The sequence below is a fragment of the Pinus tabuliformis genome, chromosome 6, assembly GCF_031772625.1.
Source record: "Pinus tabuliformis cultivar Carrire ecotype Pingquan chromosome 6, CPIR1, whole genome shotgun sequence".
Classification (NCBI taxonomy): Eukaryota; Viridiplantae; Streptophyta; class Pinopsida; order Pinales; family Pinaceae; genus Pinus; species Pinus tabuliformis.
Genome location: NC_142292.1, coordinates 1365739624 through 1365756058, shown reverse-complemented (window position 1 = coordinate 1365756058; position 16435 = coordinate 1365739624).

Below are 16435 nucleotides of genomic sequence, written 5' to 3'. Positions count from 1 at the left end.
ATGCATGAACCTTCTGATAATGTGTGGTTATTAGATAGAAGTTGCAGTAATTGCGTGATAGGCAACAAGAATTTGGTCGCAAATTTGGATCAATCTATGAAGACAAAGGTAAAGTTGGGGACTGAAAATATTGTGGATGTAGATGGAAAAGGAGTGGTAAACATTCTTACCAAGGAAGGGGAACCGAATACAATCTAAGAGGTATATTATGTCACTGGTCTCAAACATAATTTGATAAGTGTTGGTCAACTGACATAGAAAGGATACAAAGTTATCTTTCAAGGACAAGAGTGTGTTATATATGACAAGCCCCCAAGAAAGAAGTTGATAGAAAAGGTGCAGATGACGAGGAAGAAACTCTTTCCTCTAGTTATGAATTATAGTGATTAGCTCAGTTCTTTGATAGTTGCATGTTCTAATAATTATTGGTTATGGCACTTTCAGCATGGACGCTTGCACTTTTCTGGTTTAAGATTGTTGTAGTAGAAACAAATGGTCAGAGGATTACCTACCATAAAAGAACCTCCTAGTACTTGTGAGTGTTTCATCTTGGGAAAGAAACATCATGAAAGTTTTCCAAAGGGAGTTACATACAGAGAAAAGCAACCTCTTGAGCTAGTGCATACGGACTTGTGTGGACCGATGAGGACACGGTCGATTGGTGGAAGTTGTTACTTCCTCACTTTCATTGATGGCTATAACAGAAAGACTTGGGTTTACTTCTTGAAGCAGAAGTCTGAAACTTTTGCAAATTCTAAAGAATTCAAAGCCTTAGCAGAGAACCAAAGTGATTGATAGATCAACATATTGAGGTCAGATCATGGTGGAGAATATGATTCAAAGGCATTCCATGAGTATTGAAAACAACATGAAATAAGAAGACAATTTACAACTAAATACGCACAACAACAGGATTGTGTAGCAAAGAGAAAGAACAGAACTATTATGAATATGGCAAGGAGCATGTTGAAGGGAAGAAACTTGTCTAATGAGTATTGGGCAGAAGTAGTTGCATGCATTGTTTATGTGATAAATATATCTCCTAGAAGGAGTGTGATGAACAGAGTACCAGAAGATGCATGATCAGGTATGTCTTGCAGCGTATCTCATCTCATAGTATCTGGATGTGTAGCTTATGTACATGTGCCTAAACAACTAAGAGGCAAATTAGATGATAAAAGTGAAAAATGCATATTTACTTGTTATAATAATCAATTAAAAGCTTACAAATTGTATAACCCTATCATCAAGAAGACCATAATTAGCAGATATGTTGTGTTCAAAGAACAAGAGTCATGGAATGGGATTATAGACAAAACAGTTGATGCACAAGTGCTACTGATGGAAGAAGATCAAGTAGTAGACAAGGAGCAGCAAGAATCACACGTAAAGACTCCAAAAGACACATATTAGAGTGCAAGAAAAAGAATTATGAGATACATAATAGTAACCAGAGATTGTTGCATAATGTATGCAGGCACAGAGAAGAAGGATTTGATTGGGTAAAAAGATAGTGATTTCACAGGCAGTTTGGATGATAGGAAGAGAACTTCCGGTTATATGTTCCATCTTGGTTCAGGTGTGATTTCATGGCCATCTAAGAAGTAACTTATTATAACACTATCATCAAGAGAAGAAGAATATATAGCAGCAACATCAGCAACATGTCAAGAAGTATGGTTAAGAAGAGTATAAGATGGAATCAAGAAAAAACAACAAGGATCAACAAGAATATATTATGAAAACACCTCAGCAATTGCAATATCCAAGAATAGTGTGTTTCATCAAAAGAAAAAGCATAATGATACTAGATATCACTTTATTAGAGAACTTGTGAGCAATGGAGAAGTTCACTTGTAGCCTTGTAAATATAATGATTAATTGGCTGATATATTTACTAATTTATTAGCAAAAGATGTGTTTGATTTTCATAGAAGAAACTTGGGTGTTGTAGACCTAGTTGAGACATAGACCAACACGTATGTTTGATTTGTCATGAGTCATGTCTTAGTTTAGTGGTCGTAATTAAGGGGGAGTGTTAAAATAGTTAATTAACTCCCGCATGGAGATCTATCTAAAATTAGAGAGTCAGTTAACTCATTTTTGAGTCAAGTTGAGTTAAGTGAATAATTTAGTGTGTAGTTGCATGTCAAGTTATTTTAGGCCACTCATTAGTTAGAAAAGGTTAAATACTCTTCACCGAGTTTATTGTAATTAATCAAGTTTGTGTTTGATCAATAGAAGAGATGCAACTCATGTGTGAAATTTGTGTTTAGCCTCCTCTGCCTTTCCAACAATATTTCATCCCTACACAAATTAGATTGAGAGCACCTCAAAGGCCAAAATGGACAATCCCATGCTCCTAATCCATTAATAGGTCCATCAATCTAGAACCATAACCTAGGCTATTGTTTTCCAATGATTGTGATTGATCCAAAATATGAATTAAAATGTAACTGCATTGGATAATATATTCATTTTATGCATGATCATGCCCTCATCGACAAACTCATGGGAATCTAGCCCACTAAATGAACCCTTATTTAGTGGATCTAGAAGACACAAAAGTCAAAATGATGCAAGGGCATCTACAATTCAATATCACCTTTGACCTTCTTAGGTCAAAGCCTCATTTACCAAGGTAGTTGGTTCCCTAATTTATGTTCAAGATAATTTGGTTTCGCTAAATTTGTAATAAGTATGGTATAGAATGAATTAATTTGTTAGGAGGTTATTCAATTATTTTATATGTTGAAATAAGAATCTAGACAAATCCGGGATCTATCTGGAGAAGTTTAAGGGAAAAAATGTGAGTCGCTAGGGCACTCTATTAAAAGTTGTCTCATATAATCGAGAGAGAAGAGATGAGTGAGAGTGATCAAGAAAGGTTTGTTTGGTGTGTGAAAAGAATTGTGTTATGGTAAAATTATATTCTTTCCCGTTTCCATTTAAAAATCATTCTATGAAATTATATGCCTTTGTTCAATTCCTCTGAGCATTTTGTGTTTATGAATTCAATCAAGATATTCCCATATGCATAATATGACTATGGTTGTAGGTTCTATAACGAGGTGGTCACATATTTATTATGTCTTACATAATCATATGTTCAATTGTTAATTTGGAAGAAAGAAACAGTTGAGTAATGATATCTTCGTATCTAGAAAAGATTAGATCCATCCTAAAGGTATTTGTTGGTCGACAGAAAGATCGCAATTGCAAATGTTTTGGATCCTCAAACCAATGAATTAAACGTTGTTGAAAGTTATATGGCATGCGACACAGTTTAGACTATATATGGCTTTAAAAGTGACATGTGTCCTCGGAGGTAATCACATTATCTAAAATCGCCAGGCACTAGATTACCCTAGACATCATATTACACCGAATCTAGTACTATCATGGACCCATCGCAAATATCAAAGTTAGGGCTTAAACTTGATAAAGTTTTATTGGGTACGATTTCCAAAATTTGTGTCGTGTAGACATTCAGGCCTCTTAAGTTTTGTAAATCCTCATATACAACAATACTTTGGAAATACATCCAATGCTGGAACCCTAGATATAATACCACACTAAGAATCAATCCAATATCAAAGGAGATCCAGCCTTGATAAAAAAGTGTAAACATTTTAGGATATTGGAAAAAAAGGCAGAATATCCACCTACATGAAGAAGATAGAGGAATAAGGTGTGAGGTGATTGATCAACATCATCATGGTATTTGAGCATTTCCTTAAGTCAAAAAAACAATTGGCTAACCATAGTGGAGTAGAAAAGTGGAGTAGCTAGAGGAGAAGGTCAAGGGAGACTTGTAACAAATGTGAATTTGCATGCAAAAGTGAGGAAACTTCAAGAAAGAATGGAAGTTATGAAGACCACACAAAGGAGAGGAACTGACACAAGAGACGTCAGTGGTGAAGAAGAAGAATATTCTAGTGAAGAAGAAACTGAAGAATCAACAAAGAAAAATATGTTGAAGATTTTTTCTAAGATGACTTCCATACCAAAAATGAACGTACTAATGTATGAAGGCAACTTGAATATTGATGAGTTAATGGACTGCATAAATTATCTTGATAAATACTTTGATTAGGAATATGTTGAGGGAGATAAGCGAGTTAAGTATGTAGTGACTAGACTCAAAGGCCATGGAACTCTATGGTGGGATGAAGTACAAGTTGAAAGAAAGAGGAAAGAAAAGCCTGAGATTAAATATTGGACATAATGGTAGCAAAATTTCAAGGTAAATTTTTACCCAAGGATTATCAATTTAATATTTTGAAATACTTAGAAAACCTTAGAAAAAAGTCCAAGTCAGTTATAAAATACACTAAAGAGTTTTACAAGCTAAATATTAGAGTTGTTAATGCAAAATATGATGCTGAGAAAGTTGTTAGATATATAAACAATTTGATATTTGACATTCAAGATGAAATAAACTTGTTATCCATCAAAATTGTTTAGGATGCATATCAATTTTCCTTGAACGAAAAAGAGAAGATTGCTCAAAATCAAGTTAAAGTAGTGGAGGAAGGAATGTAGAAAGTGGCAAAGGACAATAGAGTGGAAGAGGAAGAGTCCAGTCAAGGGAAGAAGGAGGAATTTATAGTAGTCAATCACCAAGAGGAAGCGACTATCAACCCATATTTTTCAATTGTGGGAAATTAGGACATATGGCTTTCGAATGTCCTAGGAATGGACTAGTATGTGAAAGAGGTGCTCATGTTGTAGAAACAAAGGAGGAAAACAATAATCCAACCACAATTGAAGAAGTTCCTAAAGTGGGGTAGTCTTTGATGATGAAGAGAGTATTAGTTAAAGCAGAGAGGAAATATAAATATCCAACCCAAAGGAAAAGTCTATTAAGGACTATCTGTAAATCTAGAGGTAAGTGTTGGAAAGTTGTTATGATAGTGGTAGACTGGTAGCTTAATCTCCATTGAAATGGTAGAGAAATTGAATTTGAAGAAAACAGTACACCCTCATATTTACAAGATGTCATGGTTGAAAAAAAGACCTCAAGTTTTAGTTAATGAACAATGCAAGGTAGATTTCCAAATTTGAAGGTAAAAGGATGAAGTTGTTTGTGAAATTATGCCAATGGATGTTTTCCATGTTTTGTTGGGGAGACTGTAGAAATATGATAGGAAATCCATCCATGATGGTAGAAGAAACACATACACTCTTGAGAAATAAGGTAAAAAACACACCATGTTTCCTTTACTAGATGAAGAAGCTAAAGATGAAGCAGGTCCAAGTGTATTTCTCATGAGTGGAAATGAGTCACTTCGGGAAGCAAAAAAAGAGGAGGTATATTTTTCTCTAATTGGGAAGCCTCATATAATTCTTACAAGCACAAATCTAAATGACTTAGCTGAAGAAATTAGAAACATGTTAAATCAATTTTCTAATATATCTAATTATAGGATCCACTCTTATAAACAAAACAAGGTATCCTCTGACCCTATAAGAAAATGAAGAAGTAAATAGGCAAGTTTAGTAATTGTTAGATAAAGGCCTTATCAAAGAAAATTTGAGTCCTTGTGTTGTACCAACAAAGCTCAGCTTGAAGGATGGTGGAAGGAGAATGTGCATCAATTCAAGAGCCATAAATAAAATTATAATCAAGTGTAGAATTCCATTTTCATGAATTGATGATTTGATTGAATGTTTAAGTGGTGGAAAGTATGTTTCAAAATTTGATTTAAAAAATGGATATCATCAAATCCGTATCAAGGGATGAGATGAATGGAAATTTTCTTTTAAAATTAATCATTGATTGTATGAATGGTTGGTGATTCCATTTAGTCTTACCAATGCACCTAGTAATTTTATGAGACTAATGAATGAATTCTTGAAGGAATTTACACGGAAACTTGTTATTATTTATTTGGATGACAATCCAATCTATATATAAAGAAAATAACCTAAAACACCTTAACCTATTTTTAAGTACCCTGTAACATGAGAAATTGTTGACAAATCTAAATAACTGCACCTTCATGAAGAGTGAGTTGTGTATTTGGGTTTTGTAATCTTAGAGGAAGGAATGAAGATGGATGTAGACAAAGTAAAATAAATCATTAATTGTCTAATTCCCTGAAATGTGTCTGAATTAAGAATTTTTTATATGGATTTTATTAAAAGATTCAGTACTCTGTGTGCACCCATTGTTGAAACCATTAAAAGAGAATAATCGACCATTTAAATAGATTGTAGTAGGAGATCAAAACTCCAAATTGCTAGAGCATAGGATTACGAAATAGTCAGTTTTAACATTGCTAGACTTTAGAAATTCATTTCAACTTGAAATAGATGCCAGTAGTGTTGTTATTGGATCAATTTTGAGCCAAGAGGGACACCCAAATGCCTACTTCAGAAAAAATTTGAATGTAACTAAGAAAAATTATTCAGCCTTTGAAGAGAAGGCGGTAGTATGTTATGCCAAAAGAATTTATCCTATTTACTAATAAGGCTATGCAATTTATAATCATCCAACCAAAACTAAATCACAAACATGCCAAGTGGTTGGAAATTTTACAAAACTTCACTTTTTTAATTAAGCATATCAGTGGATCATCAAACAATTCCATGTCATAGGATTTGATGAACTTAAAGAAATGTAAAAAAATGATGTAGATTTCAAAGAAGCCTATGCATAATGTGAAAATTCAGTGAGCATGAACACAAATAAATGATCAAACTACATTATTCAAGATGGTTTTATGTTTGAACGCAATAAAATTTGCATTCATAGAGGTTCTATGAGGGATAGTTTAATACGAGAAAAACATAATGGAGGGTTAGTTAGACATTTTGGAACTGATAAAAATTCCGTTCTATTAATTTCATTTTATTGTTGGCCAAGCATGCAAGATCATGTGAAAATATTTGTGGAAAGATATAATGTATGTTAACACGCAAGAGGAAGGAGTCAAAATATGGGCTTATACCCGGCCTACATTACGTTTCGGCCACCACTCACCATCTAAACTTTATCGCCCGCGGGGGGGGCCTACGCAGGTCCAAAATGGGTGGTATTGAAACCCGCCCTCACCTTGACGTGGTACATTTTCATGATTTCACACCCCCTTGGCCGAAACCATTAACCACCTCCCCCTCCTTCGAAAAGTGGTTTCTCCACCAAATGATACTATTGTCCTATTTGTTATGCTCCCACCAATCACCCTTCGCCACGTCATCTATCCGTTGCTCCGCCAATCACATCTGCTCTCTCAAAAATCAATCTGTTAAGTAATTAAATTCCTTAACCATTAATCCAACAGACCTGCGCCACCATCAATGGGAAAGCCAGAAGATTATAAAATCCCTCCTTTCACCCATTCACTGGTTATTGATTTTATACACTTCCATTGCCATTTCTCTATTACAGATGTGCCAATCCCAACTACAACAATTTCACCCGGCTGGGGATATTACCTGCTAACTTCCACTCAAGTCAACATTGTTGTTTCCTGATATCTTGAACCCATTTTATCTCTGCACACTGTAAACTTGTACAATCCAGGTTTCACAAGTGTCCTTAGCTTTATCCAATCATGCCTTTGAAAGACAATGGACAAGAAGAGCATGTGAGTCCTATGATCCACCCTCCCATCAACTTTCACTATATTCCTTTGGTAGACAAAGACTATAAAATTCATGAAACCCTCTGTGAATTTGATTTGTTTGAAATGTATGGTTGGCTTGAGGACAAGTTTATAGATAAATAAAATGATATTCAACTATGGGAATCTGATTTTCCCCATTATATTTTTCCCCATACCCACAACACCCCTGAATTCATCGAGAAATGTCATGCTTGTTATTTGTGTAGCCAAAGAGCTATTATTGCCCCCACAAGGGAAAATCTATTCACTATAACTCCCCAGGTATAGAACAAATGATGCAAGCTCCTACACCAGAGAATACCACTCCTTTTTCTCATGAAGCACTTATTGAATTATGTCAGAAAATGGACTTTGCTAAAAGAGCCAAAACCCTTGAGATTTTATTGACAGAACATGCCCCATTACCCAAGAAAAATCCTCCTTATACATTCTTCATTTTTCCTGAGAGAGATAAACAAATCATTACAATTATCTCCTACCTCCTTGGTTATTACTCAGATCAATGGGACGTAGATGAGGAAATTATAGGATTTCTTTCCATTTTCGCTACAGATTCTAAGGCTTCCATCTTGTTCAACTTTAGCCAATTTCTTGCAAATTCTATCCATGAACAGTTTGTCAAATTCCAAACTGAGGAAGTATTTAAATATGCTTTTGTGTTAGTGTATATGTCTTTATATTTTTAGGGAGACAACCTCAAGCTTTCCTTATAAAAGTTGGATGAAGAAGGAAATCAACAATCATTCATCTTATGGACTATGGTGGTAATGAAGGAACAAAAGGAATATGCATACAAACAATTCATAGAAATGTTTCTACATCTAGCACTCAGTCTCCTAAGCAGCAGGTCAGAGCTAAGAATTAGTGAATAAATTAGGAAAATCTTGTAGTTATCAAACCAAGTCCAGCCAGGGGATTGGTACCTCTATCAGAATTACACAGAGCTAAGGATATTTGGGTGTGAATTTTCTCCTTACAAGCTACCAAAATTCCTCCCAATGAGGATTTTTCCCTTAGAATACATCAAGAAAATGCTCAATGTTGATGAGATTCATTTTGTATCTGCCAAGAAGAAATCTCAATTTAAAATCAAAACCCAAATAGTGCCTTTTATTTGCAACATCAGGGCAGCAAGGGAAGAAGCAGACAAATTGTTGAAAGAAATGCAGTTCAGTCTCAGTTTCACATGGTCATATGATCCATTAAGGGTCATTTGGAGGTTAAGGGCAGAGAACAAATCTACTTCTTATTTTCATACATCCAAAACAAATATTAAAAAAAATAAAAACCAGCTAGAATGGACTGAGAACACTCTACAAGAGGAAGAGGAGCATTTTTTGTCATCTTCAATAGTAGACATTCCTATCACACAGGAAAAAACAAGAAAAAGGAACAGGGAAGAAGGGTTACCTTCAGTGACTAAGATTTCTAGTGGAAGCTTCAAAATCATGTACAGGAAGAGGACCAAGGTAAATTCCAAACTACACCTAAGCAAGGATTCAGAGCAAGAATATATTATCACTACCAAAGAGACACCTCTTTCCTCACTAGTAGGTGATCAAACTACACTTTCTCCTACCACCTCAACAACTTCACAGCATTAGCAGCAACCTATGAAAACTAGCACATCTACCACAAGGGAGAAAGAAAAGAGAATATTCGATATATTCAAAGAGATTAAAGTGAGAAATGAGGCCTTGAATATCAACACATGCAATCAATTATGGAAGCAAAATTCCATTTCTCAAAGCAGACTGTTGTCAGCCTTTGATTCAGAGAAAGGCAAAATGCAAATGGCCTTCCTCCAAGCACAGACTCCCCAGCCCAAGGCAACATCGGATTACAAGAAAAAATCATTTTAATTTCATGTGAAAAACATACATCCCATTAACCAAATGGATATGCACAAGTAGACTGGGAAAATGATTTCATCTACTCTCACTAACATTGTTATGAGTTTGTCTAAATTGCAGGTTACCTTAGCCAATGTTCAATCATAATTGAAGATGGAGAAAGTCTCTACACTTTCCAAAGGGACCAGTATCAAATCTTTGGAGGACTTGGTAATCAAAGTAGGGTATGATCCTGCAAATATCCATGTTGTAGAAGAGCTCGTAAGAAAGAAGAATACTGACATAGCAACATTGAGAAAAAAATTGAAATTTCAAGCCACAGAAGATCCTCTGGCCAAAGAAAATGAAGAAACAGAGTCATAGAAGGCAGACATGATGAAACTCATCATCGAGCAGAATGTACAGTTGAAGCAAATGGAAACAAAGATAAAAAAAATAATCAAAGAAAAGGAGCAAGCTGCCAGAATGTCCATTGTGCCTTCGCATGCAGTGCCTCTTACAACAATTCCTATAGCTACATCTTCTACAACAAACACATGGACTACAACAGATCAGTTGGAAAGTGCAGTGGAGAATATGTCTCTCCAAATAGAATAAATCAAAATATTGTGGGCTCAAGTTAATATTTTGCAAGACCACAAGACAAAGGCTAAAACTTTCCATGTAGCATAGCTACAGAGAGCTCAAAACCAGATAGAAGCATGGAAGAAATCAACAACTGAGTCCTCTATTGGCTACACACTAGCCCAAGTTAAGGAAATTATCTGGGGCAATATTATTGTAGCAATGGATGAAATCTAACCTTGTATCCATATTATATTTGAACAAAAATAGTTAATGGAGAAAGCCAAGTAGGCCATTTCCACTATTAACACCGAGTTGGGAGATATGCCTACCACATCCAACAACATCATCAAATTTCTCAATTCTAAAAACATTTATGAATTGGATGATTTGGGAGTAGATGACAGGACAGAAACAATCTTAGAATTGAAGAAATTTTGACAAAGGAGGATTTTATTGTGCGTCTTACAGAAAAATGTCACAATTTGGATTGTAGCAGTCAACAGGTTTTTCACCAGAATAGAAGCATTAAATAAGAAGGGTCTACCTTCTTTATTTGTAATCAATGACAAATTGATGACCAGGGAAGATTATAAGAAAAATATTCTATAAATTGCAAAGGATATTGCCAAATATTTACACATTAAAGGTGTTATGACAAGGAGAGCTTTTTTTGAAGCTATCAACAACATGAGTTCATCTAGAATGAGATAAAGCATATTTTTGTAGTAAAACCCACATTTGCTTAGTATACTGTGCTAGATGAAATCCACCGCAAGGCAACAAAAAACAACATTCCATATGAATAGCGGTGGGATAAATTGTGTGAATTTCAAGACTAATGAAAGATCAGCCATTGAGCGTGACACCCAAATCGTGGCAACTCAACAATTGCTCTCCACCAAAATAGTGTCAAACCTCTAAATCACTTCACTAAATCCACTTCTTTTCGTCATATTAGTCAATTTTGTTAGTTTAAAGTTAATAATAGAATGCCATGTCGATGCGACATTGATTGTAATCTTTTCTGTAAATTTTGTTTAAATACATCATTTAGTCGAAGTATTGAGGGTCGGTACCTAATCATTGTAACTCTTTTTATCAAGCACTGTACTTTTCCCACATTGTTGGAGCATCAATTAATACAAATACTTTCACACGATATTTTCGTTGCAATTTACTGGTGATGTTTTTCTTATTGTAATTGTTGTTTTCACTATTATTCTCTCCATGTTAATCATCTGAAATCTAATTGTAAAACAGGAAATGTGAAAAATAAGATATGTTAATTGAACAACTTATTTGGATTGTGTTTAAAATCTGTATGTTTTCTTCTGAAGTCTGATTGAAAAAATATTAAATGCTTTTCAATCACTACTGAAACACACTTTTTCTCCATTTCATTATTGAATTTAAAGATCCAGTAAATGTAAAACTAGCTTTCCCTGTGATTACTCTTTTAAACATTTGATGTAGAATCTAGCTTTATTTGACTCCATATCCCAATGGAAAGAAACCAATTTGATCAAATCAACCAACCAACCCAATCAGCCAAATTCAAACAAACAACCAAGCATAATCATAACTAGCCTAAAATCATCTTAAAAAACAAAGTTAAATCATAAAGAGAGATCCCTCTCTGGAGTTGGCAGGGCTAGATCCTAGCTTCAAAAGTGGTTTTGATGGTTTCCTCTATAGTTATTCTCCCAAATCTTAAAATTGTAGAACGATAACATAGTGGCATCCATACTGGGGAGAAAATTATTTTAATCCAAAACATTGTTACTCCCTTGTTTGAAATTAGTGTTTCAATAAGCAATTGTTCTATCATTATGAAATACCTTATTTGAGATTGTATGCTGTGTATATTCATTGTATCATTGATTCCAATTTTAATTTTTGTGTGATTATTTTTTATAGCCCTGGCTCCCAAAAGAATTTACAGTAAATCTCACCCAGATCCCAACCCCGCTGAATTTATAGATAACCCTGAGAAGCTAGTGAGAAAGAAAATCCTTACTAAGAGCTAAGGTAGTAATAGTCCCTTGTCGAGATTCAATTCTTCCCTGGAAAATATTACTTTTTGAAGGTCTAATTCTCTTCGAGAGAAATTGGAAACTTTACAAGATATAGAATTTGCTTTACCCTTCCAGCAAAGTTTGTTTAGATCAAAGTCTGAGGCTTTTGTAGATCAAACTGTTATAGATAAAGCCATACTGCAACCATGTATTCCCAAAACCCAAGTCCCTAAAATAGATCCTGATCTTAAATATTTACAACAATTTGACAAATTACAAGATCTAGTTTCAGTCTTGGATCAAGCTTTAGAGGAAGCTTTTATTCAACAATCTGTTGAACTCTTTGCTTTAACTGTTGGAACAACCTCTTTGTCTAGTTAGTCTTCACAGTTTGTACATCTACAGCCTCCCAATCCTACTCATTCCATAGTTTCAACTTCCCTACATGTGATTTCTCAAACTACCATCCCTATTATCTCTGTTGTTTTCAAAACTGCACCTCCTTTAGGTCCATCCTCAAGTCAATCTACCAAGACAATTATGGTAGGAAGGTATACACCCTCAGTGTTATTAGGCCAGATAAATGCTATCCCTATGGATTACCCTTCCAAAATTGTGACCTTTGATAATACCAGTGCTTATACTGCCCAACAACATATAGATAGGATGAATGATGTCTTTGATCTCCAAGAAGTAGATGATGTAGAAATTCACACTGTAGATCACCAGATAATGCAATATACTAAAGCAAAATACTTGATCTACTTCTACAAACAAACTTGCGAAACCTTAATTGATTTTGAGTAAGATAAAATAAAACACATATAACAGAGAATGAGAAATCAATCACACATGAACACAGAAGAATACTTTGGGGAAAGCCTCAACTAAAAACCCCGATCTCTGTATTATCATACAAGCGGAAATATGTCACGATTACACAAAGCTTTAGGTCACAAGCTATCCAGCTCTCAGTACAATCCTCAATGCTACTCGTAGACTGAATAGACACAACATATGCCTTCCCTCAGTCCTCCAAGCCTCCTATTTCCTTGCACAGTTTCTCGTAGGTCCTCTGGCTACCACCTGTGTGAATTCCACCTCACACACTGCTCTGACTTTTGAAATAACTGCACAATCCTGAAGGAGATAATTCATTCTGAATGGATGAGTTTCCTATATAGGAAAAATCCTCCAACTGATAATACACTGTCCCTTCCTCTGATCTCAACTAGGTCTCTGACTGAACTGACATGCATGAATTATTTATGAGAGAATATTCAATTATCTGAAGTGCAATAGTTACATGTATGCATGCATTAACTAAATGAACTCACAATCAGTTCCACAAACTGTTGGAACTAATCTAACTGGACTTAACTCAGTTAGCTGAGCTAACTAATTACAACTCAAAGTACAACTCATCCTGATCTCCTTAATCAAGGGATAACTTCCTCAATCAAAGGGGAAACTGTTGCATGTCTTCACATAAACTTCATGTTTGATTTTCTCCAACTAATTAACTCAAGATGATTTAATTAATTATTTTTCAAACAACTGCTAAGATCAAATTTGAATTTTAATTCTCAATTTTAGTTCAAGGACTAACTAAAATTTGAATCTATCCCGAAATGCTATTTATAGCAATGCTATTTTTAGAATTTCTATTTTATCATTCATTGTTGCCATTTCCAACACTGGTACCTGAGATGCTATTTATAGCAATGCTATTTATAGAATTTTTATTTTTATCATTTCTTATTGCCATTTTCAACACTCTCTCTCAACAAGAAAGGCATTCAACTCGAATCCGATCCTGAACCTTTGGAATGTTCTGCATGCAACACTTCTCCCTAGTGCTGTTGCTCCAGCAACTCTAGAAACAAAAAGATATCCAACCTGAATCAGAATGATGCCTCTATCATCAAAGTCTCTGACTTCTATTGCCTTTGTCGACTAAAAACTTTGCACCTTTGTGCTCTTCATTATCTGAATACTCTAGCCTCTGTTACTTTGATCTCTGACTGCATCAATCACACTGATTCCTGTAGCTACATCCATGTTGTTGTTCGTCCTATCTCCCAGCACTGCATCCGCACTGCACCTCCTCTCATCATGTTGCATCATCTTGCCCACTGCTACACAACAACTCAGTTACTAAGAAGTAAGTAACTGATCTCCGAACTGAACTCCCTATTGGGGTAGAAACATCCTCTGATGTTGAAGCTTCCTCTGCCGCTCCATCCGCATTTGTCTCTACCCACTTAACTTCTCCTCATCGGGGCTCCCGTAGCAAGGTCTAATTAGAGAGGTTGGGAACCTCTAGGATCGTGCCCCTATTTCAACCTTCTTGGGACTATCACTCCACATCACCCCACCTCCCACTTGGAGGTATGGATGCATGTGATCCCTCTCCCCACTTGGCTCGAAATTTCCCCCTAATGGAGATCCCTACATGAGTGGATGCCTCCACTTAGTCTCCTCTCGGCTTCTCCAGTTGTGGCTGATCCATGACCTCTTGAAGCTGGTTCACCAATTGTGGCTCCTCCACAATTTTCTAAGACTTCTTCTGGTGCTGCATGTTGAGAGGTAATGTACTCTCCCTCTCAACCTCCAAGTCTCCAACAATTTCCTTGCTCCTCAAGGCTTTTCATTCATCTTGAACCTCAAGAGCATACAGGTTCTTGACTCGTGAACCGATCTACTTCACCTATCTCATGGTGATGTGTCTAAGGAAAAAATTTCCCTTACTGAATACTACATCATAGCCTTTGTCCTCCAGCATCGCGATCGATACCAAGTTCTTCTTCAGTCTTGACACATACTTCACATTTGTTAAGGTAATGCGAGCTCCATGCTCCCTCTGAAAAGAAACCGTACCCACAACTGAAACACTATACTTTTCATCATTACCCATCGCTATGAGTATCTTGAGGTCTTTCTCCTCCAAGGTACTGAACAAACTCTTATCGCCAATCATGTGGAATGAGGCTCCACTATCAAGAAACCAACCACAACCCATCATCGATGAAACCATGCATGTGATGAGGGTAAAATCCAATTCGAACTAAGAGGCCAATGCCTCACCTTCAGATCCTTCCTTGGATCCCATCTTGGATTTCTTCAATGGAAAATTTGTTGCATAATGGCCCACCTCATGACAATGAAAGCATCTCACTTTTGATTTGTCAAACTTCTTCCCACCATGGGAAGAACTCGATTTGGGATGAGAATCCTTCTCCTTCCCTTTCTTTGTGTTACTCGCTAAGGCGCAATTTTCTTCATCCTCTTTGGATGAAGAACCATCTTTGGTGCTTCTTCTTATCTCCTCCTGCATTAGATCCGACCAAATTCATTCCCAATCTAGTAGTTTCTCTCTTCCATTTACTTAGTCTTGGTACCTATGCCAGCTCTTAGGAAGACCAAGAAGAGTAAGACTCACCATGTCATCATCAGCTGTCGTAATTCCTACACTTCCAAGCTCATCCATGCAGGTGGTGAGCTTGTTCAGATATGTAGAGATCATGTCGCCCTTTTCACACATGATTTTCCGAAGCTTGTCTTTCAATGCCAGCTTCCTCTAATCACTGTTGTTCTGATATAGATCCTTTAATGTTTTCCACATTGAAAATGTTGTCTCCTTCCCATGGAGACTCGAGACTATGTGGTCTCGAACTCCCTCCAGAAGAATCCTCCTCGCTCTAGCCACACATTTCTTCCATTCTGCCAATTCTTAGGCATTAGTAGTTGTTGGCTTTGGGACTTCTTGATCAATGAATTCCTTCAACTCGTTGTCCTCTAATACCACTTCCATGCGATCCTTCCAGGCTATATAATTTGAGTTGCCATCAAGGGCATACTCGAGTCTCAAACCGTTGAATGCCATTGGTGAAATTTGAGAAGTGATAAGAATTCAAATTCTATAATCAGGAACTTCAAACTTCGAAATTCTCCCTTCTTTGTATACTTTTCTTTGCTTTGATCACCTTTTCTTTGATACCATGTAGAAATTCCCACTGTAGATCACCAGACAATGCAATATACTAAAGCAAAATACTTGATCTACTTCTACAAACAAACTTGTGGAAGCTTAATCAATTTTGAGTAAGATCAAATAGAACACATATAATAGAAAATGAGAAATGAATCACACATGAACACAGAAGAATACTCTGGGGAAAGCTTCAACTAAAAACCCTGAACATTTTATTATCATACAAGTGGAAATATGGCCGGATTACAAGAAGCTTTAGCTCACAAGCTATCCAACTCTCAGTACAATCCCTCAATGCTGCTCATAGAATGAATAGACACAACATATGCCTTCCCTCAGTCCTCCAAGCCTCCTATTTCCTTGCGCAGTTTC